Source organism: Falco cherrug, chromosome 12, assembly GCF_023634085.1.
Source record: "Falco cherrug isolate bFalChe1 chromosome 12, bFalChe1.pri, whole genome shotgun sequence".
Lineage (NCBI taxonomy): Eukaryota > Metazoa > Chordata > Aves > Falconiformes > Falconidae > Falco > Falco cherrug.
Window position 1 is genome coordinate 3,420,161 of NC_073708.1, and position 24,630 is coordinate 3,444,790.

The window sequence follows — 24,630 nt, forward strand, 5'->3', positions numbered from 1 at the left end:
AACCTTGATAATCTGTGGAAGATGATTTTCTGACATGAGCTCTACCTCTGTAACTTTGGTTATAGGAAAATTTGTACTATCTAAGTTTATACATCATGGCAACTGGGTAACATACAATGGTAAATTCAAATATAACTGTGTTTTTCAAACCAGGATTATTTTTATTTTTATTTTTTTTTGACAGGGAGGTGGGCGGGAGAGTCACTCAGCACATTAATTTGCAGGGAAGCATATGGGTGAGGGTAGAATTACAGCCAATTGCAGCTCTTGCAAATTTATCAACAAATATCACTACAGCTTTTAACATCCTTCCCTGCTATGACTCCAGACTCATTGTTCACACCACATTAAGAGACAATTGGTTAATACATATCACTATCATAAGCAATACTTCAAAAGGTGTTAAATCTCCCCATATGTGCCAGTTTCACAGATCCTAATGAGATTGTCTTTGTTTTGCTTCTCATGAAGTACTTTCAAATTCAAAGAAAAGTTAACGGGGGTGGGGGGGGATGAACTTTGAAAGTTTAATTTCGCTTAAGTAGCAATCTATTTCATTATAAGCAATAGGAAAAAAAGAAGAACGAATCCAGTCTTAGATTATTCTCTGCTACAGCTGCAAAGCCATTGCCTACGATGATGTTACGCCATGGGCAGCATTCCCCAAAATGGGATCTGCAGGGAAACAGCTACGCCAATGCCTGAAATACCTCTGGGGAAGTAAGGAATAACTGAAATCGTCAGCGAAGGTTATCTCAGAGGTAAATAAAGCAACATATAAAACGCCAGAAAGCATCATTTTTCGTAGCTGAATAAAGTAAAAACAATCTAGCCATTTTCTGTCATCTTTACACACAGCCAAACAAAACAGCCTTGGCTTTATTTCTGTAGAGCAACAGCAGCAAAACATGTCCCTTTAGGGAATTTCAGGTGCAAAACCATATTGCCAGCAGCTCTGTGGAAAGATACACCATCTACCCTCTGATTTCTTAAAAAATGTCAATCAGAATTAATGTAAAGATTCCAACCTGCCAATTTGTTCTTTAAGTATTCAAGAGTCATTTTAGAATATCTGGTTGCTGGAGAAAAAAAAAATCTGATTATGTGACTACACATTCAAAAATACGAATGAAAAACTTCTGAGAATATAAACATTTCACAAAACTGTTCAGGGAGAGAAAAATACCCTACTATGATTCATGCATTGTGCTTCTATTAACAGTGCAAAATAACCGTCCTTGTCCTGCCTTTCTCTGCCTTATCACCAACAGCTTTTTTCTTTAATTAGACTTTCTTCTTAAATTATTTTAAAACACGGAAAAGGTACAAACACTGACAACAGTGTATTGATGGAATTTCAAACAGTAAAGCATGAAATGCCAAAATATGGAAATACTTTGTCTTTCAGTCACCTTTAACAAAATGCTGCTTTTTCTGTAAATTGATTAATGCATGGTTCACAAAATGCATTCAAGAGATAATCTTAATTCAGTAATACCAGGTCAGGTCCCATGGCTTTAAGGGTGCTTAATAAGGTTAAATAAAAAGGGATGTAAACTAGCTATGGCTACATCTGAAGTCTCTGAATAGCTCCAGACATACCTAATGGAAGAACTTGGCCCCTAGTGAATCTCAATAAATCTATTTTATTTTTAAGAAAAAAACAAGAAATACTAAAAGGACATCAATCACAATTTTCTTGACAGAATGTTATGGAGTGACAATTAAAGATGTCCCATTGCATCATAGCTTAAATCATGTTACAGAGTCTGAGTATCCGCGGTTGTTACCAACATCGTTTCCTCATTGTATTAAAATTAAGATTTCTAATAAATTTTGGTTTATACTAGTAAAATTATAGAATATTTTTATTATTTTAAAACTTATCTTTGTATTTTCTGTAAACGCTGTTAGAATAAACTAAAGTTTTCTAATAAAAAGCCACGTTTGAGATTAATTTTTAAATTTATGGAGTGATTTATATTTCCAGGTTTGACCAGTTCTATTACTTTAAAAACAACAAAAAATACCCAAAACCAATTACCCCCAAAACAAACCCTAAACAAAAAACAAAAAAACAACCCACCCCCCTCCCCCACCCCCCCCCAAAAAAAAAAAAAAAAGAAAAGAAAGAAAGAAGATCCAGTAAGATCAGTTTTTCCAGCAGACAGCTTTGGCTTTAAAAAAGACCCCAACATTAACAGCAGGTACAAGAGAATTAGTCACTGCCTCCAAAATGTATTTTTGCTTCTCATATTGCTATGATACCAAAACCAGTTGCATGACAACAGGACCTTCAGGTCTTAGGGGTTACAAACTTCTTGCTACTCCTATCTAATACCCTCTCTGCCCCGGAGTGAGCTAGCCTGCCAAAGCGGGATCTGGCACGGAGGAGCAGTTACATGATTTGTCTCCTGGGCTCAGGACAGCTGTTTTAATAACCTAAGGAATTATGTTCCCCCTCCTGGGTGCACATCATAGTGACATGTTTGGATGATATTTTTCATGCAGATATCATGATGTAAGCGTGGTGGTGAAGGGGTGTATCTCCTTCTCATTGAAACCCATCAGAAACACAGTTCTTCAGCTTCTGACGAAAAATTAAATATTGGCCAAGTAGTTCCCTTTAGGGTGGTGCGGTTATCACAGTTCTCCAATTATTTCTTTTTTGTATAAACATGTCTACCTCATTTATCTACCTATCAATACTATCTTCCTATCCTGCGATGAGCATTTTCAGGCTCCTTTCCTGCAAGACTCTTAGAGAAAAGAGATCATTTCCAGTTCACTTCCATGCGTGGCACAGAGCTGTGTGCAAGTCAAACACCTTTGTTTCTGTTTGTCTGCTTGCTCTTTCTAAAGCCTGAAACCAATCTGTGGCTTCGCACAGCCCTGAAAAGACATGAGTTTTGCAAACTACCTCCCAGAGACTCCCGCAAGGGCAGAGCAGACAGCAGATGGCACGGGAGTGCTTGCTGCTGGAGCACAAGGGTGCAAGAGTGCTGGGGTCTCCAGCCCTGGGCTGCAAAACCCAAGAAAGAGACCTTGGTGCTGGCACACGGCTGCAGGCAGCTGGAATGTGGGCTGCCCAAGGTTTCAGGAACTTTTGCAGCCTGTGGTGAGCTCTGGGCTAGCTAATTAAAAAGCAAATTGATTTAGATCTTTACGATAATACATACCACCAGACTATGTCATAGACGCACCCTCAGTTTTATTTGATGTCTAAATGTCATCTACATGAATGAAAGTTACTTTATGACTAATATTTCTGGGCCACACCTAGCTAAATGATTAATGCAAGTAGTGTTGGTCATCTTGCAAATGCAGTGACTGCATTTTACTCGCTTTATTGTGGGCAATTCTATGTACTGCTATGTTTGATGAGTCTAATTTTTCCAAAAGGAATATATGAGACATTTCTGGTTGCACCCCATCCCAAGCAGATACCAGCGAACAGCAAGGCCAGAACAATGATGTCTCAGATTCAAAACTTCAGCGACAAGCCACAGCTATTTCACCTTACAGAAGTACCCCAAATCCAGCTCCTGTTGGTAGTGCTCAGCCATCTCCCAAGGGCCATATGTGAATCATCTGTTTCCCAGCGACTGGTATAAAAAGATGCTTAGAGGCTGACTGATCTTCTAGAGAGGGAACATGGAAAACACACGTTGTCACCTGTTTTTCCAATATATCCCATCCTTTCATCTGCCTAATATGCCCAGGAAAAAGAGATGCCTTCTGCTATGGATTTCCAACACAACAGAAAACCTGGACTTTGCACTTACCAAAGTAATGCAAATAAATGAAATTCTTAAAAGTGTGGTTTATCTTTTTAAGATGTCCAGCAAGATGTAAAAAGAGCCAAATAACCCAGCAAGTTAAACCATCACTTGCAGTAGTTTTCCACAAGCAAGTCTGTAAAATTGTCTCTAATCTTTTTTTTAGGAGCTGCTCTTTTCCACCTGCTTCCATTTTAACGTGTCCTCAATACCAGTTATTTTTACTTCAGCTCTAAGAGGCAAATAACTAGAATGAACAATAGCTCTTCCCTTCACAAACAAAAATATGATATTGTTAGTGGAAGAAAACATAAAAAATTGCCATAGAAATAAAATCTCAGCAAGTGTTTTCATTTGTCAAATTTGCTCAGCAAGAAGGTCCTCAGTAAAGAAAATACAATCTATAAAACCAGCGTCAATTATCACAGAGTGTAGGCACTAGGCTGCATTTGTTCTTAATTTTTGCATGTCAGGAAATTATAATTATACACACTCTGTCAACAGGGAAGTGGTGAATTCATAGAAATGGCAAGAATCCCCATCTCTTGCTGGGCGTTGTGGAAGTCTGAGAAATACTGCAAACCTACTCGTAAACCTCCGAGCTGAAAGACTAAGCTGAACTGATCTATGCCACTGACTCAGTAGCGATGGAACAGCTGCTGGTTTAGGAAAACATGAGGAAGCAGGATGCCTTGTTAACTGGGCATTAGTTCTTCACAAAGATGTGTCCTTCATGACCTTCCGTCCCCTAATTGGTTCGCACTCTTAAAAGCGCACTTATCTTTGCCCTGGCCTTGAGCCTTTCAGTGCAAAGGTTGTTACTGATGCTGCTTGCAGGCTGCATGCATTCCTTCCCCTAAAATGAGTGCATCAACCAGGACAGAGAAATAAGAAACAAAAGGTGAGTTTTCAGTCCCAGATATCTGTAATTAGCTGCTTAAGGCCACATTCCTGATCTCACATCTAGGAAAACTAATTAGTAGGATGGCCAAATCCGTGATTAAAAGTCATACACAGAGTATTTGGATGCAAATTGGCAGTCTAAAATACTACTACTACACTATATGGAGTCATGCTGAACAGCTGGGATTTATTTGGAGTTCTTCAGTTCCTACTGTGGTAAACCAGCAATATATTATTTCAACAAAGAATAAATTAAATAAAAGGAAAGGAGGAAGGAATCTGATGGCAAGGATCTAACTGAAAAAAAGAAAACAGAAAGAGATGAGGCTAAGAGTGGTAACAAGAAAGATTAGAGACTTGTTTATATAAATTCATGGAAATTTCTAGAAAACAAAAAGAAGCCCTAAACAAAAAGAAAGGGAAAAACAGTAAATATGTAGATGGAGATCTACAAAAAATGTTAGGAAAGCCCAGAAGCTGAGTCGATTTTGAGCATTTCTTGTTTAAAATTAAACTAAAAAAATCAGGAGCTTTAGCTGTACCCTGCTAGTCCTTTCAGAGCATACCTTCGTTCTCCTCTTTCTTTAAATTTGTCTTTGTGATGCTGAGCTCAACCCCTTCATTAAAATACACGCACATGGCTTCTGAATTGCCATCAAGCAAATGCTGGAAGCCAGTCTACTCACTCTAACGTAGAATAAAAATACCTGCAATAGATGGCTGGGACAATGAAAAGCAATTTGTAGTTGTTCCAAGCATCCATTCATCAATACTGGAGATGCAGAATACTATTGAAATACTAAGACTTATAGGATGCATCATATTAAATATTCCAATGACATTGTTTCCAGGAGAGGTTTACTGATGTACTAGAAATGAGCAGTATGCTCACCGCTTTCCTCAGCAGTGGTAATCCACTTCACACTGACCTACAGATCCAATTAATTTGCAGCTAATGGAATGCTATGTTCAAAGGAATTCTAAGTATTACTTGAAATTCCCAAATGACATTGTTAGCCAACTATCTTGGAAGGGTTGATAAGCAGCACAAGCACGGGGGCTACTGGTGTTGCATAATTGAGTTTTGCTTCTAACATATGCTGCTTGTATTTTGCACACAAATTATATTTTAAGCTTCTTAAAAGGGTTCAGGGTTGGGTTTTTTTTTTTCCTTTGGTACAAAGGCCTCTGTGATACCTCTTCACATAAAACAGTCTCATGAAAGTGCATTGGCTTGACCCTGAAATGACCCTGAATACCTTAATTGCTCTAGATCTAACTCTTCTTCTGAGTTTGCTTCACTGCTGAGAGCCAGCGGTGAGGTTGGAGTCCCTTGTAAGGCAGCAAGTAGACTTCCTCAAGACTTACTTTTAGGGAAAACTTGGTGTTGTAGATGTGATACTTCCTCTAGCTGCACGGTTTGGGCCAGGTTCCCAGTTTAGTCGTCTCACCTTGTGGCTGGGATCTCAAGGTAATGGTAGAAGTATCCTTTTTTTCTGGCTGAAGCTGTCAGTCCTCTTCTTGGGCTCCCTAAGAGGGGGTGTGTGATGTGCCACAGGATAACTGAGGGACATCTCCCCATCTTCACCAAATAATTGAATCTATGGGATTTAAATCATAAGGAGAAAATGAGAGTTACAGTCGTGCTGTACCTGGGCATCAGGGTTGTGTCTTTGTGCTCTCTCAGCACAATTGGTCATTAATTCCCTGGGTGGGTGAGGACTTCCACAGCCCAGATCTGCATAGATGAAACAGCCTCAGATGAGACAAATCTGAGTCAGTGGGTGGCACAGAGATGGGGTGATTGACTAAACTCTTAGCCAGCTTCACAGGGATGCATTTGACTGAGTGTCAGAGAACCTCTCCAGAAGGCGATTTTGGACTGTCCTGGAGATTGCCCCAGGCAGGTCCTGTTCTGCATAGACCAATCAATGTTTGAATGTCTTGATTAGTATCATAAGGGTAGACACTGCAGTACCAGCATCAACCCCAGGCAGCTGCTGCTGCAGAATCGACTGAACTGTACATAGATAAGAGACATGTAATTAGTCACTAAAAACCCTTCCCGAAGAGTCAGGAGTGAATGGTCACACAGACCAGCCCGTTTTTATGTAGCTAAAGCAGGTCAGGGCTGGTTTGTTCCTAGTTTAAGGGAATAAATAGCAATGGATCCTGTGTTTGCTGTAGTGGTCACACAGGACCACAAGACGGGTTTGGGGTGTCTGATTGGATGCTGTTGGAGACACCACTACAAAGACCTTCACAACCAGCCCTGTCACCACCTGGAAAGTGATTGACTGTCCTGTTTGAGAGGTTTGATACCCCATATAAGCATTAACCTATTAAAAATATTACAGCAAAACAGTTTTTGGAGGTTTGTCTGCAGAGTATCCACAGCAGACTGTGGCGCACAGGCTTCTGCTACAATTCAGCTGCCTGTTTCCATCTCCCCGAGACCAGATCCTCTCTTTCAGCAGCAGACGGGAACAAATTGTCTCTTTAGACAAGGAAGCAGCTATGGAGCTGCACTGCAGACATAAAATAAATCTCTGGCATAACATTAGAGAAGGTAAAGCAGAAAGATATCTATAGAAACCACTGTTCCCTGCACAGAATTGTGTCAAATGCTGGTGCTCAGGAAGATCTTCCCAAGCCACGCTGTCCATACAGCGGAGAGATGGAGCACCTCTGACAGGTCCAATATTAACCATTCACCCTTTTTTCTTGGTGAAAGAGATGAGGTGTTTTATCTTCTAGTGTGAGATTTACCCAAAGGAAAACTTTCACTGAGTAGGAAGCATTACAGTTCTGTGGCTGCATATTTTAAACCTCATTCCTAAGTATTCAAGTCATTATAAATCCACTGACTTCAGCAGAGTTGTGCAGAGTTATGCCAGCTATGAATCTAGCTGTTCTCTGTTTAAGTACTTTCCAAGCATTAAAATCCTTTTAAAAGTAAGTCATCCAGGTGATGTTCACCCGCATATAAATCAATTAAAACATGAAAGGTTGTATGCAGGCATGGGGATTAAAGGGGAACAAGGGGGAAGAGGAAGGAATATTTCCCATTTTAATTTTCTAGGAAGTTTTTTCCCTCCAGTGTGTCCCGTTTTCAGCCCACTTTGTTCTATGTGCCCAGAGCTACCCATTCTGTGTAGCGTGTCTGTGTAACGCTCACCGTGCTGTTAAAGGTTCATCAGGATTTATAGCATATATCCTTAAGGTTGTATTAATTGTATATTGCTTCATGAAATGGGAGCTTTGCAGCCTGGGGTACTTACATGATGAACAGCCTTTGTTAGGCTCTGGTAGAACTATAATTTAAAACCACCCCTCTGTAGTCTTTCTAATGAAGTGACTGGGGGGGTTGGTTGGGTTTTGTTTTCTCTGTTTGTTTTGGGGTGGGGATTTTTTTTTTTCTGAAACAGGCTGTCAATGAAAGGTATTAGCCTTTTAAAATCCACTTTCTACATTCAGACTTCAAAAAAAAAATAGAACCTACTTATTCTTAGAAATCAGTGATGTCCTCCTGAATCTTCTCCAAAAAGTTTATTGTCAAGTGATCACTGAATTCTGGTTTTTTGCTTCTTCGGGCTAAACCTCAAAATTAGAACTTGCTTTGTTTTCACCATTTATCTCAGGATCAAAGCAGCCCCATCAAATCCAAAATTTTTCTCTTTTGAAGAATTAACTCTGCTGAAAAGCACACTCAGGATCATTACTATTTTTCCAGGCATCATCAAGACTCATGGCAGTTTTCAACATGAAGTACTCTTAACTGGAAATATTATACAAGATCTGAGCTGAATTGTCTGACAGTGTTAACAATGTTAACAACGGGGCATGTATTAGCATCCAGTTGTCTTTAACCCATGTCTAAGATGATCACACACTTCCCAGTGAGCACAGTGAAGAAAAAGGGGCAGGTTTTAAGCTCTAACTCAGACTAACATTGAAACATTATTCCTGATGCAGTTTAAAGGATTAACACAGGTTTTTCAGCAATGCAAATAATTTTAAAAGCAGCAAAACACTCTCCAGTGGTCACACAAGTCAGGGAACACAGTGGCCAAGGTCAGCTGAGAGCCCAGATTGCTGAGCAAGTCCATAGGGACAAGGCAGCGTTGCAGCACAAACCAGTAGGTTGCAACAAGGCTTTTACCATCAGTCAGATTCTACTGTCCATGCTGTTTCACCTTCCTCCAGAGCTCAGACCACACTGCTCCTCCTCCATCCAAACCCCTCCCCCACAGACTTCAGGGCTACTTAACTACTTAGCAGGAACGAGCTACAGCTGCACGTCATCCACGTCAATCAACCCGCTGCCTTCATTCCTCTACCAGGCAGGTCCAAGGTGAAGCCTTGAAGCTAGGGTCACATTGGGATCAGGGTGGTGCATGGTCCTGTGCAGGTATAGCTGTGGCATAGCTTGGGTAATGACCTGAGCTCAAGTCAAGCTTTGAGGAGAAGAGGAGAAACCCCACCACTTCTCCCAGATTCATCTCACCAGTCTCATCACAGCAGTCTGATCTAAGGCTATGGTGGCTGCACTGTATCAGAGCTGGCCCCAGTAGAGGCAGCTCATCTTGTTGAACAGGGATAACATTAGCTGTGGATACCACACCCCTGGAAGTGTTCAAGGCCAGGCTGGATGAGGCTTTGAACAACCTAATCTAGTGGAAGGTATCCCTGCTGATGGCAGGACAGTTGGGCTAGATGATCTTTTAAGGTCTCTTCCAAACCAAAGCATTCTATGATTGTATGATGATTCCACAAAGTTTCCTGTCCTGGGTTTGTGCAGGGTGCTCCTAGACCATGATCATATTTCTTAAGATTTGAAACAATAGGAAAACAAAAACAATTTCTTCCCAAAGGTTAGTGAGACCAACAGACCATATAAATCTCAGTTAAGATCTCTAGACATAGCAAAAGCTTTGTTCTCATCCTCTATCAAGAAGCAATTCAATACTAATAGTTCTTAAATATCCTCAAGACTTCAACAGAATGAGCTATTTACCAGTAACATATCAGTGGGTTTACTGACTTTACATAAAAAAACAGAACAAATCAAAGGGTTATCTTAGGATTGTTGTTATTATTATCAACCCAAAAACAATCTTAAAGACTAACATTTCATATCTAATTAGAGTTTGAAAATGCACTGAAATGTAGGGAAAAACGGGCACAAGAAAAAGATGTCAGTTAGGCCTGGAGTACATACATAGAAGTTGAATAATGGGTACTAGGGTTTCATAAGAAATCAGTTTTCCTGCTAGGTAAGAACTATTCTTGACTTAGATACAAAATTAGGAAAAAAAGGATCCCAAAGTTTAATTTATAGCTAAACCTGTTTACTTATAGGTTTTAAGGTGTTCCAAACAGTGTTGAGAGCTCTGGTCTACTGCAAAGTCACCTTTACTCTCCTGGTTCTGGCAGGGGTGGAGGGAAGGTTGCATGCACTACAGCATCTCACAGCAGCTGAGCTCCATCTGGCTTAGATAGTGACACAACCAGAGGACTGCTCAGGCTAATGAGAAAGGTGTTGTGAAGTGGTCATCACAAAATACACTGACTAACAATAAGACAGCTTAACAGAAGATACGTGGAAGAAAAAGTGAAAAGCAAACCATAAAACTAAACCAGAAATACTGATCAACTACAGTTGATCAACTGTATCAACTACAGTTAATCAAAATAGCTTTACTTGGGAATAAATATTTGCTCCATATCACATGAAGCTGGCTTATAGCTTTTTCACTGACAATGTAAGAATAAGTGAGATTTTCCATTGTTCTTTGCTTTTCATTTTACTTATCCATCATAAATTGGCTACTGAGACCATAACTCTCTTGCCTGATAATAATATTTTTCAGTAGATACTCTGCTGAGATCATATCTAGTGAGATATCATACACAAACACTACAAAAAAGACAAAAACCCCAAACAGGTTAAATTCTATTATCTAGGGAACAACAGCACTGTGCTCAAGAAAAGCATTTAGTTAAAAGCTACAGATTTCCTTGCTGAGTTTTCAACCCTAAAATTGCACCTATTGGTTAGTGACTGAAAATTCACAGAACCTTGAAACAAATTTCAAGTTAAATTTCCCTGCTTCCTCTCCCCTGCACCTTAAAAAACATTATAGGCACCTGAGGAAAGGTGAAGAATTGTAAAAGTATTTTTGTTTTAGAGACATTTGTATCACAAATGAAGACTTTTTCTCAGTTATACTTTCAACCTGGTTCTGAAAAACCTGAGACATGCTAAAGGAGGGCTAGATAAAGGAAAAAACCTCTGAGGTTTCAGATTTATCTTGCAGAGAACTTACTCAACCAAAAAAAAAGAGGAATAAAATCACAGTCCTTAGCTGCATGCCCTTGATATTGATTCAGCTCACACAAATCTGCTGTGAACTCCTTCGTTCCTCAGCAGCATTGGCTGTGCCAAGCACTTTTGTGACAGCTGGCTCTTAAAGCTTTAGTTTCAGGAATCTTGTGAATGTGTGAATAGATCAGTCCTGTTTTCATAAAATGGCATTGCTACCCCTGATAGCTGCAGAGAAAAGCTTCAAAATGCGACCCAAGCGGATCATAAAGTGTTCAGAATCTAACGACAAATAAAAGAGCCCACCACATTTATTAGATTGCATCATTCTCCAACATTTGGGCTCAGCAATATCATAAATGTAAAAATAGCACTTACAGAGCTCATGTATAAAGAATGTAGATTATTTTATGAAAAGGTAAGGACCTTTCTAGGTTCAGCTCCCACCTCAGCTGCCTGCATATCCTTGACCGTGTCCCTTTAATCTGCTCTTAGTCTAGTACTTGGTCCAATTCTGTCAATGTGAGTCTAAAACAGGCAGAGCAAGGTGTTGCCTGAAATCACAAACTGCTTTGCCCCAGTGTGCATTCCTGTTAGCATGAATGACCTTCGTGATGGTTATGACAGTCTCCGGACTCTTGCACTACTTTGTGAATCATGTACCAGGAAAAGTATTCATTGCCCATGCAGATTATCAAATACAGCCCTCGGTTTCCTTTGAGCTCTTTGTGCACAATAGTTTTTATTCTGCTGAGTGTAACTTGCCACTAAGGATGTCAGACTTCACATTTAAAATGCCACCTCCTTTTCCCCACTATTCATAAACTCATACTCAATAGCAATCCTACTGGCCAAGGACTGCTTGTTATTGCACCCTTAACACGTGCAATGAAACCTGGAGCGTGGTGAGCACCTCTTCAGTGTTTTTGTAAAACAGCGTAGGATTAATGCCAAGGGGGGAGACACTATGCCCCGCAGAAACAGCATTACATCCCTGTAACAATTTGTACTTTGTTTTATCTCTGTGTCTCCCAAATATGTCTGGGAACCTGGCATTTCCACACCAACATGTTGGAAGAGAGGGACAGACTGTTCCCAGATCTTCTGGTCAGGATTGTACCCACCAAAGGTTTGAGTGGTTTGTAGATACCTGAAGGTGCACATGAAGTTGATTATGCTCCTCCAAAACCACAACTTGCATATTACTAGTTGTAAAAACATAATAATGCTACTTTAAATTCTGCCAGTGTCTCCACCCAGAATAATACTTGCTGATCTCAAAGGAGTTCTGAGAGCCATAATTATTGCAATTGTCTGTGGGCGTCTGTCTCAGGAAGCTGGAGCCCCGCAGTCTCTGCGGCACAATTTCTTGGTCAACAGCACCATCTACCTCTAACGACAGAGTGCTGGAGCAGACCGTACCTCGGCAGCGTTCCCTGGCTCTGCTTGTTGCTGCAAACCTACTAACGGTTATGTCACTGCAAAGCTTCTTCTGTACTGTATGTAAACCAAGGCTTTGAAACCTAGAGCCAAGGGTTTCAGTCTCCATAGCTCATAAAGCTGCTGGAACGGCCAGCACGGTACAGTGATCTCGGTCATTGCTGGAAACCGGCAGCACTTACCAGGCACTGCAAAAAATCACGGCTTTCTCCCAGCATGTATGAGAGTGGAAAGCAAGGACTACTGTATAGTAGGGTCCTGATTACCTTTTTGTGTGTCAGAAGACACAAATACGTCACTTGTTAATTTGTTGGACTTTTTTATAGAATACATCTGCTCACAACAACAAGCAAGGAACATTCCCTCTGGCGAAACTACCAGGTTGACCTTTAGGATGGAGATGCTCCAAAAAAAACGGTGGTGAGACTGCAGTGGCGTAACCACAGTAATGAAAACGGCAGTGGTATCTCTGGGTGGGGTTGAGAGCTGGTGAGACTACCAGGCACCTGGGGTGCTGACGGGGCTGTCGGGGTGTGCTGCAGCCTGAATGACCGCATGGCACACGCCGTTAGAAGAAATGCAGACAAGCTGTGCTATACACTCAGCTACACCAGACCTCCCTCCATAAGCTGGCATGGGAACCAGTGTAAACAATCATTTCTTGACGTGATCAGCTGAAAAGTGGTACAAAATACCCACAGGGAGTACTGAAAAGAAATATTGCAGGTATAATATATCCATAGTATCTCCAAAGCAGCGATAGTCATATGATGTTTAAATGTACATTGTAGAGAATCCTGCTGTTCTTTTGTGTGATTATGTGCTTACAGAGCACTTTGCAGGGCTGGAAGAACAAGAGTTCTTGTCTTTTCTCTTATTACCATCTTTTCTGAATGGTAGGGATTCTGGAGGAACCCACAGCTCCTGTGGGTTCCTCCATCGCTTCAAGGATCAGTAGAACACAGGAAATCAGCATGAACAGAGATTCCTGGTGCCCTACTGAAAACTGTGTCCTGAATCAATGACAAGATCCCACAGCATGGGTGGACTCTGGGCCATTGTAATGGAAAGACCAGAAAGCCTGAACAAAAGTACATGTGAGTACATTTAGCAGAGGCCTGAACTCTTGCCCAAAATTCAGTGCAGTGTCTGAAAATAAATAAATAAACACATAAAATTTGAACTCATATCAATCTTATTAACAGTCATTTATTCATACTACTTAACCACCTGGATTGCAGTTGTGGCTTAGTAGCATAATACAAAAATTATGACAGAAAATACAGACCTATCCTTTGCCTTGTGTTTAGTTTTTAGACATCACTGCACCTTCTAGCCTGCAAAAAGAGTAAATGGAAAATGGACATAACCAAAAATGTCTTCATGCTGCTACTTTCGGTTCACAGGCATGACAAGATGCTGAGTCCTGTCTAAGCTCTGAACTGCTGTCGCCCTTCTGTAATTCTACTCAGAACCAGAAAGAGGTCTTTCAACCTTAAAAGTCATATTAGACTAAAAATTAACACAGTTAATCTGCCTTAAAATAAAAACAATTCGAATGGGATAGAAAGCAACTAAAAGGTTTGGTAGAAAACTGCCCCTCTCCCGTTTCTCCCCTGTGATACTACAGGGTGAGACCTTCCCGTCAGGGTTGCCATCAGCACTGTGACTCAGGTTCCTACAAAGCTGGGTCACACCTACCCTGCACCATCCCTCTGAGCTCCCAGGAAAAGTCATTTGTTCCTTCTTTTCTCAAGCCTGGCTTTGCATTTGCTCCTGAGTCTCTTCTGGAAAGCACAGAGAATTAAGTGCTTAAATATTCTTATTTTAAATAGTATTATTAAAAGATAGAAAAAATCTTAAGTGCTTACAGTCATTTTTGAAAAACAGACTTTGCAATATAGATTAGCATAAGCTAGACAATTCTAACACAGTGAAGTGCAATGTCTGAATGCCTTTAAAATATTGGACCTTGCTGTAACCAGGAACACTCAGCACCTCACAGGACTGAACTGTGTCTGTTCAAAATCATCCCCTAGCTCCTAAGGCGGTCTATCAGCACACGCACATCAAATGTCACCCACGTGTTTTAGATCACTAAGACTATTTTTGCCTTAGTAACAGAAAGAAATTAATATGCACTTTTTGGTTTCTTCAAAGGATGTGGTCCAGCCCCTTTTCTTCACCATGGTTATCACATATCCTAAGGAAACATTGGGAAACTTGATCAAATATACCTCAGGCCCTTCAGCACTCTGGATGCTTTAACTGCTTCAAATGAGCAAGGTGGGCTTGTCTGTATGAGGGAGCTGGGGAAACCCTAACATGCTCTTTCACCTTCAGCTCCTACCTTGAGTTTTCCTTTCTAGCCAACACAACCTTATTTAAATCACTGCTTTCCTTCCCTTGCTATGGCCTTGGATGTCAGGGACTTTCCTGATGACCAGCCCCGAAGGAAAGGGATGGCCTCAATACTTTGTTATGGGAGGGTTTGTTCAGAGGAGACCTGCAGGAGGGAAAACCTTCTGCACCTACCTGTTGCCTCCTTACATGGACAGGTCAGGAAAAGGCACAGTCTCCTTCCTCCAGCTGATCGTTTCCGTGGTGCTGAAGCACATCACATATTTCCGTTGCAGGTGTCCATGTTCTCCTTAATCACAACCAACTTCATTAAGTTCCCACTGTGCTCCCTGAAGAACTCAGATCTGGGAGCATCATTTTCCCATATAAAAGAGCCCCCTCATCACAAAAAAAAACAAAACCCAAATCCCCACACCTGAAAGTAAATGTATTCATAATTTAAGGTCCTCATGCCCTGTAGTGAGAGAAGCCATCCATCTATTATGCAGCTGCCAAAAAAAATTTAATGTGGCAAAGCATTTATGGTAATGAACTGCATTCCAAATAAAACATAAGGGGAAGAAGAAAGCTAACAAGCATGCAAAGACTGGAGAAGAGGATGTACTGTTTGGGGAGTTACTTGTTTAAATTCCCAGCTGCCGAGAGACAGTTCGGAGGTGGTGAGAGCGGCAATTATTGATTCAGCACTGCCACATGCTCAGCAGTGGCAGGCGGGATGCGATGGGGAGTGGAGATGCCTGCTTTCCCACCAGACCCCGTGAAATATGGTTCTTTCTTTCCCTGCAAAAAGGTTTTATTAAAGCTGTCGGCCTGCTTTAAAATAGTGACAGGTGTTGCGCAAATCAGCAGACGGTTTCTTACTTAGGAAAATGCCAGACTGGTCTAATAGCACAAACTAAAATATAAATAATACAAAGAAATAACACAACGGGATGAAAATGTCCAGTCCTGTGGAAAAAAAAATAAAATTATTTGGTGATGTTACTAAGGCACTGGGAGACTTATGACAGCAATTTTAACGTAAGAGATGTAAATACTATGGATATTTTCATTTACAGCACCCTGAGCTGGACAGCAAGAGAAATTTCCATTTGCCTCATCCTTGTAAGGTATTTTAGCCCATTGTCCATAACTGGTTAGGGAAATTACAACAATTGTAGATGGATTCTAACAAAGCCCCAGAAAAATGACAAAATCTTTTCACTGAGAGGAGGAGACAGACTGCAGAGATTTTTTGGTAGAGGTTTGCAGTCTGAAAAACAGTCAGCCAGCTACTCTGCCTTGTTCCTGTTACCTTTGCAGGCTGCTTTCACTGTTGAGTCTGGGCAGTTTTAGCACTCATAACTAGTGATTTATGAAAAGTAAAGTCACATGGAGTCCTGAGAGGACTGATACAGAGTAGCTAAAACCAGCACTGAGAAATGCCTGTAGTTTGACCGGCCCCTCTGCACTGGCCTGAGATGTCTGTACACTGTGCAAGCATGAGGCAACACAGTACCCTGGAACTGCAAAACCTGTCAGAAGTAAGCTGCTCATCAGCATCTGCAAAGCATATTTTAACTATAACGATGTGATTTCAAATAATACATTCATATGCTTTGAAGTCAGAACGTTCTTCAATGCCTTGCTGAATTAGGGCTTCCATGCAGTGACACGAGTAACTCTGGTCTCTGAAGGGTGTAAAAGCAGGTATATAGACTCCTATCCAGCAATTTCCAGCACACAGAGAAAATGGTACTGGCTGTAAAAACCCACCTGCTCCCTCACCAGATTTGTATGTCATGATGCATCAAGGGTAATAGAGGAAATCAGGGAGAAATAAGCAAAGCACGCAAAAGGCAGAATGGCACAGCTCACCATAGGGCTCTCGCTTGGCAGTAGATCCACATTCTGTTTCAAAGCGTTCACACGTGCCCAGCCGTACCAGATCGCTGAGCCCACTGGCTTGACTTGGCCTCTGGGATCAGCTCCAGAAGGTGGTGCAGCAATATCAGAAATGCACCGTGCCGGACAAGCCCCGGGGCTTGTGAAGTGAGTGAAGGTACATCTTCCAGAAGCCAGCACCACCTTGCAAAGGGCACCAAGACAAGTATCTGGAGATGTCTACAGACTGAAGCTTTATCTGTCCTCTTAAATCACCTTTTCTTCTGCTGAAGAAACAGCACTGCCAAAAGCAGGAGGGATGCCTCAGCCAACAGTACTGTGTTCCTCAGTCAAAGTCCTCAAAACCAGCACACTCTTTGTCTGGAACGCATTTACACTGGGTCCAGGAGAAGCTTCCTACCTTGAACAAAACTATTTTCCCACGCAGGTTTTAATTATTCTACGCAAACTTATTCCATCAGAAAGTGGGGTTTAGTGCCTACTGTGCCTCATCTGAAAGGTTTTAGCTAAAAGTGTTTCACATCTTATTTTTCAGTTAAATAATTTTTTTAGCAGTATTAATAGTAGTTGCTGTAAATGGGTCTGTTTTCCAATGCAAAATAACTATTCTTACCTGTTTAAAGTGTTTCAGTGAAAAACAGATGCTGAAGTGTTCCTTTGTGGCTTATTTCCTAAAACCCAAGAGTATGAGATTTCCATTATAAAAGGGTATCTCTGAAAAAAATGAAAAAAAACCTATTTCCTTAAATTAATAGGAGCTCATTCAAACCTCTACTCAAATGAGCTGCCTTGTAAAAGAGAGGAACCCTATCGAAGTGCAAAACTTTATCTCCAAAAGTCACATGTGTGTAGGGGGAAGCCCTCTGAGCTGATTTCAGAAAATGCTATATTCTGTCTTAAACCATATACTACTGTGAGGTGTTAAAGGAAAAAACGCTCTCCCCTAATAATCCCATAAGGTAACCTAGGGACAGGACTTACAGAAGTTTTTTAGTATGACAGAGGGGCAGGGGGCAAATAAAACTTTGTGACACAGTATCCAGTCCCCCTAACCTGGTAGTGTGAGTTGGAACCCTGAAACTGTTGAGCTGTCTTCTAGTTTGGGTCTCTTAGCATTGCTAGGGCAAGCCTCTTCTCAAATCTTGATGCAGACATGCTGAGAAAAACTACCAAAAATGCATTAAATATACCAAAGCTGTGAGTGCTGTTAGTGTTCTTTAATAGGCTGTGAAAAAACCTGAAATCGTTTGTCATTGCTAAAAAGTTGCAGCATAATTCACTCATCATTTACATCAGAGAGGCTACTGATGTCTTGAAAGGGCTGTGGCTGTCCCCAAAGAAAGCCCCCCTGGTCGGGAGCAGCAGTCACTGAAAAACTCCACAGATTTTCTTTAAGAAGGGCAACTCATAAATTCAATCTCTGTCTCTCAGGGATCAATACTGGTGCCAATATTGCTCAATGAGCTTATTAAAAGACCTGGTTGAGAGGTAGAGTGCACTTACATCATTTGCCCATGATTCATAACCAGTGAGAGATGCAGATATGCTGACAGGTCTGGCCACCATTCAGAGACCTCAACAGGGTGGAAAAATGGGCCAGCACGAACCTTCTGAAATTTAATAAAGGCAATAAAGGAAAGTGCGAACTCCTGCCCCAGGGGTGAAATAATCTCGGTACAGGCTGAGGGCTGACCAGCTGGAAAGCAGCTTGGCAGAGAAGGACCTGGGGGTCCTGGTGGACACAGAATTGAACATGAACCAGCAGCATGCCCTTGCAGCAAAGAAGGCCAATGGTGTCTTGGGCTGCATTAGGAGGAGCATTGCCAGCAGGTCGAGAGGGGAAGACCTCAGCTATCTGATAGAGAAGACCAAGGCAGGCACTCCTCAGATGTGTGCAGCAAGAGCATAAGAGGCAATAGACGTAAGCAGTAACAAAGGAAATTTTTATTAGATAGGTCAAAAAAAAAAAATACCATCATACTGGTAAGCTTCACAAAATATGTCCACAGGATCAAAGTCTGTGCTGATGGCCACAGAGCATTTCTAAAACTATTGCCCACATTTTTTTATACTTGGTTCTTACATGTCTTTTTAAAACCTGATTCTATTGATCTAATTTGATAAAATCCTCAAGAATGGCATTAAGGTTAAATTGATCCTTTTAGAAACAATTCTTCCTAATCTTCTGAATAATCTTCCTTTATGACCACAGTAGGAATCTGTTCAATGCTTATCCATGTGCAATGCTTATCTAAGAAGTTTTTATCTCAATGTTTAATGGAAGGGGTAGATTTGGATATTAACTCAAAACCAAAATATTTCCCAGCTGAAGTCGATGAGTAGATCCAAATGCAGAAACCCCTGCTTTACCACTTTGACTTTGACCTAGATGTTCCTTGAACAGCACCTTTCTTTGTTATACACTGAGGTACGCTCTATGAGTCTCGTGACATGATGGAAATGAGCCTGAGTTTTGGAGAACAATCATATGAGGTACCCGGTAGTAAAATTAGATCAGGCAACATACTAAGTCAGGAAGAGCAGCTGAATAACTGGAATCCAAAACCACTGACATTTTTAAGAACAGAGAAGCATATGTTTGACATAATTTTTTACTTTCTTCTCACATAAATTTTCAATATTTTGGATACATTTGCAGATTAAAAAAAAATCAATCAAGAAATAACACAAAATTGTTCCTTTGGCATTCTAGTAATAATAGCATTGTCACTCTCATTTGTGGAGAGCCCCTCCTGTCCTTTAATATCCAGCAGTGTGAATAAGGGAGAATATGCAGAATGTGAGTTTTATACTTACAAGCAATTTACGGTGAAAAGGAAACAATTTTGTACATTTAAAATTGCACTAAAATTGTGCTTAAAAATTGGGTTCTTCATTTATGCTTCCTTTGTTTTCCTCAGGCAAGACACTCAGAAATATAGACTGTATTAGCAGTAGGTACTCCACTGTCTGACAGAACCAGAAGCTTTTAAAATGAAAATTAAAAAAAAACGACATGAACATAGAGTTAAACTGGTTAAAAGTAGGCATGGTTACATGTATGGTCATATTGAGTTAAATTAGTTCTGATTTAACACTGGCTTTGCACAGTCTTGACTAAAAGTCAGTCAAAATATGTAGTTATGAATATTTCAGTTTAATTTTGGTTTGTCAGGTGGCAAATTGCCTGAAGAAGCCACAAGTACCTGCTCAAAAGACAAAGACTCCCTGAATGCTGCCCAGCTCTCATTATCAGTGCTCTCCGTGTTTCTCTCCTTTCAAAGCTAAGAATACCAATCAGCTTTAATGGTTGGAAAGAATTATTCAGCCTGTTTGATAAAACTGCCTTCAAGCCACATATAGGCTGTGACAAAGTTTTCTAATTAAACAGTTTCATTAAGCAGCAGAGCATATCTTTCTAAATCCCAAAGCTGCCAGCTCAGGGCCTGATCCTCCTCCCACTGAACTCCAGAGGAGCAGTATCCCTGTATTTACATATCTACCTGTTCAGAAGATTTTAAGAATCAATAAGCAAAAGTTATTCTAAGTCTCAAAAAACATGCATGCTCTTTGGGATTCTCTGGGCAAATTACTTATTGATTTTTCTCAGCACGTACTGCTGATTTTCATAGGTCTTAGATTGTTTGGGGGGTTTTTTTGGCATCTTGTCATGTAATCATAAAAATTTTCCTCTGATAATATGGATATAACCCAAATTTATAATGTGTTTCAGTCAATATAAGCGTAGGCTGTCTCAGAACACCAAGGGTATAAGGTTAGTGCAGCTGGAGAGCACATATCGTTGCTAGATGCATGTCAATCACTTCAGAAGAGCTCAGACGGAGACACAAACCAACTGAGGTGGACACAGCCATAATGTAAAGGCAGGCGTGGGAGGAAGGTGAGGCTCCTGTTAGTAGCATGATGAAGGCCTCCAAACAGAAGAGGCTCAAGCCCTCTGGCTCTCATAAGCCCCATCCTGGGCCTTGCTGATCCCCATGCCGTGCTCTAATTCCCACCTGCCTTCCCATATCTGCCATTTGCTCCTCTGAGTGACTCCTGCCTCCAGCCCACCTGCCGAGAAGCCAGCCCCAATGAAGGAGAAGTAGCTTAGTCTTCTCATTAAATTAAGTCCCTGCTACCCTCATCCCTCTTCACGGTCCAGAATGGCCCGGATCAGAAGCACTGGAACGTCACAGAGGAGTGTCCACCCACAGCCTTCTCCTGACCTCAGCGGAAGCTGAAAGGATTTAAAAAAACCCACATTCTAAGAAAGCTGGCTCCTAGTAAAATGTCGTACTCATTCTTGCCAAGATGAAAGGCCAGAATTCTTGTGGTGTGAGTCAGGACAGGCGCAGGGCGCCCAGATACAGCTCATAGGCAGCTCCCCACCCCTTCATGAGCAAACCCTCTGGAACCAGTTATCAGGTCATCACACCCAGTCACTCGCTTCACCTGCCTCTAACACATCTGTAGACCTGTTTGCAAGAATTTTCACCAGAATTGACAAATTGTCATTCTGTATTCAGAAGACATGCTCTGTATGTCTCCCATCCAGTCCTTTGACAAGCCCAAGGAAAGCCCTTAGAAAGACTGTCATCAGGCAATTGCACATGAAATAATTTGGTGAAAATGAGAGTCACAATCTAGAAACCTTGAACACTCTAATTAACCTTCCAGGAGAGAGTCTCTTCTTCTCTGTATTTTTAAAATAAATGGGAACAGCACACAGGTCAATGGCAATCTCCCCGGTAGGCAGGGAAGTCTGTGTGACTCGGGGAGAATTTTAAGACTGCAAGCAAGTATATGTAATAGGTTTAAAGAAAGCATGTCTTTCCATGTCTGCCGATGCTCAGCATGAGTAAGGAGGATAGCATCTGGTTTAGCAGTGTTGCATCTTTCCATCACAATCTTCTAAGTGGTGCAAAATACGTATTTTAATGTTCCTTAATTTTTTCATGAGGAAAATCTACCAAGTTTTTACCAGCAAGGAAAATTCATGTTTAAGGACATTTTTTTCATCTTCCTCATCTAAGATGAAAGAAAAAGGAAATTTTTTTTCCATCACAGCATCTTTGGAGTGGCCCTCCAGCAATTGTGTGCCTACTCCCTGCAGATTGCTTTATCTAGAGAGAGCCTGTCACACAGGGAGAGCTAATGTATCAGACAGAAACGAGCTGCAGCGACCCACACACTCACGCATATAAATAATATAGAATATGAGATGTTTGTGTGAGCACAGAGATTTCTGGAGGGCACTTTAATATTTTGTTTACATCTAAAAGTAAATACAGTTCCTTAAACAGCTGCCTCATGATCCCCAGCTGTTCATAAATATAAAAAGAAAGTGACATTTGCTTCAAAACAGCCAGTAAATTATATATCTAGAACAAAAATCTAGCAAGTCTGCTTGGATTTCTACCGCAGTGAAAACTTAAGCAGAGAACTGCATTGCGCATCGGTGGAAAACATGCTGGCTCCCCCACTAACAACTGGTCTGGAGATGGAGGTAAGAAGAGGTCAGGCTGTTCTTCGCTGAGCTCTCCCAGCAGCTGACCCTTGTGAACCAGCAGCATTGCTCCTGAGCTGGCACCCTGCCGAGCAGCCAGCCCTGGGTGGGCACCCTGCTCCCCGAGGGACCGTGGAGCCCACAGAAGCGGCCCCAGAAGTGGGCTGGGAGGCAGGGAGCAACCCTCAAGGCTACTTGCCATTGCTGTGTTATCTCCAAACCCCTCAGCAAAATGCCACCAAGCATTCCACATGACAGGCTGCTACAGGGCCCTTCACGGGGGTCTCGTGGACCCTCCTAGCCCCCTGCAGCCCCCTTTGACCTCTCCCAGCCTTACTCCAGGCACCCACCGTCGGGGATCTATTTCATTACCGTGGCAAAGCTTCAAATGTACCTGGGCTGCTGACAAGCCTTGAATTACTGCTTCTGGGTTTGAGGGGTTGGGGTGAGGGGTGGGGTTGTGGTGGTGGTTGTTTTTTTTTAATTATATTCACTGATCTGAAGGTTTATAGGTTTGCTTTTCATTCCTTGGTCCTATATGTATAAGCCTAAGAAGGGCTTACACACCTGAACAGCTAGTTTTTTTCCAGCTACAGCAATTGTTATAAAAAAAAAAAAAGAAAAAAAAAAAGAAAAAAAAAAAGATATAAACCTTGCCTGACCTTACTTTGATGATATTAAAACAAACTCATTTTGAGTGGGCTGACTTGTCAAGCTACCTAGATTGTTCCCAAGCTTCCTCATTATTTACCACTTCACCAGCCCTCTGTCATCTCTGTGCTTTATCTGCAATGAGTTTGCACTGCTTCTAGATAAAAATATTGAATAACTTCTGCCTACTCCCAATCCATGCAGACCCCAGTTAGGGGGGGGGAATAAAAAAAAAGAAAAAAGTCTGACGGCTATTCCGCAGTAGCTACATCTTCAACTGTGTCAGTCAGTTTTTAATCTAATAAATGTGAACTTCCTTGATACAGTATCACTAATTCTTTTACAGAATGTCATGTAAACTAGGTTAAACGCCTTACAGAAGTCTACCGGACCAGGTATACCAAGCTCATCACTTCTTTTACCATCTAAATTTTTAATCTCATCGTAATTAAACAAGTCTTGCTTGGCAAGAGCCTATTTCCATAAACCACACTATCTGGTGTTCATTCTGTTCCCATCCTCTCATTCTGTATTAATTGAATACCATATTAGATCCACAACTGATGTCATGCTAACTAAGCTGGAAATAGTCAGATACATGTGGACTTTGATGTGGAGGGTTGTTCTCTTTAAATATTCAACTGTGTTGTCATTACTGAGTCACTATTAGGGATCTCATCATCTTCATCTACCACTGTAACACTGCAAAGGTTTCTTCTTCCAAAAGAAGAAACTTTTCTTTCTACATAAGAAAACCCTTCTGCCAGGTGTGGTTCTTTCTTAGTATTTTTAGATTCCATATCATATCACCAGCTAATTTCCTTTTTGTCTGTTTTTGCATTGTTTTTTTTATTATGATTATTTTTACTTTTTCCTTCACTTCTCCACTGAACTAGAATGGACTTTAAGCTAGAAGTGTTTCTTTTTTAATTCCCCCCCTCACCCTGCTTGCTGAATTGTGGCATTTTGGTGGGAGGGTCCTCCAAGCTCCAAACTTCATTCACATTTTACTCTTTCAAATTTTGCTTTCAACTAAGTTTTATCTTTTCACTTCTTTCACTTTAAGAAATTCACCTTTTGAAGCGTTAAGTACATATGGACTGTCTCCTGTCTACGTCAACAACAATCTAGCTGAAGTCAATGATCCTTAAGCAACCGACAACTTTCATTTCAGAGATTGATTTACCTTCATTCCTCATAAAAAGGTCCAAAATTGAGTTACATTGTGGAAGGTACAACAGCTTTTGTGTTAGAAAATTATCACTGATAGTTGTAGAAGACTGCAGGAGATAAGCAACATGTCATTCAGTATAAAGATCTTTTTGCCATGGGATAATAGTGCATCGTTCTTCAGTGCATCATGTGCTGGTATCTCTCAGGGACAGGAAACTGAGCATAGCTGTCCACAGATCTGAACCTGAAAACACAGTGATTTCTTATATTCCATGATTTGCAGATAGATTGGGTTTTATTCATTGCATGCTCATTATCTATTTAGATAACCCACCAGATAAACCAGTAATACCTAAAAGAAGTAGAAAGGTGCTCTCACAGAAAGCAGTCATTTCCTTAAAAGACATGTCTATAATTCCACGCTCCATGCAGTCTCTTATTTCTCATCTTTAACCACGGTCTTGGACATGCCCAGGGTTCCTGTCCTAAGCTTGGCTGCTGTCGGCTCCTGAAGTCTCTGGTGGTACAGCACATCTATTCTCAGCACCATACCACTGGGCCAAACTCTTGTCAATGCATTTAGGACAATGAGGCATGACTGGGGC

The 24,630-nt window shown here is 41.1% G+C and overlaps 1 long non-coding RNA gene across 1 annotated transcript in view; it reads right to left on the reverse strand.

Annotated features, from left to right (window-relative positions):
• Positions 1-24,630, reverse strand: part of LOC129737192 (uncharacterized) — a 101,847-nt gene that overhangs the window by 10,670 nt on the left and 66,547 nt on the right. The window contains exons 5-7 of the long non-coding RNA XR_008734765.1: positions 14,983-24,269; positions 13,736-14,234; positions 6,051-6,283 (exon numbers count right to left, since the gene is read on the reverse strand). This is a non-coding gene — a long non-coding RNA (uncharacterized LOC129737192). The remainder of the gene's footprint in view (positions 1-6,050; positions 6,284-13,735; positions 14,235-14,982; positions 24,270-24,630) is intronic.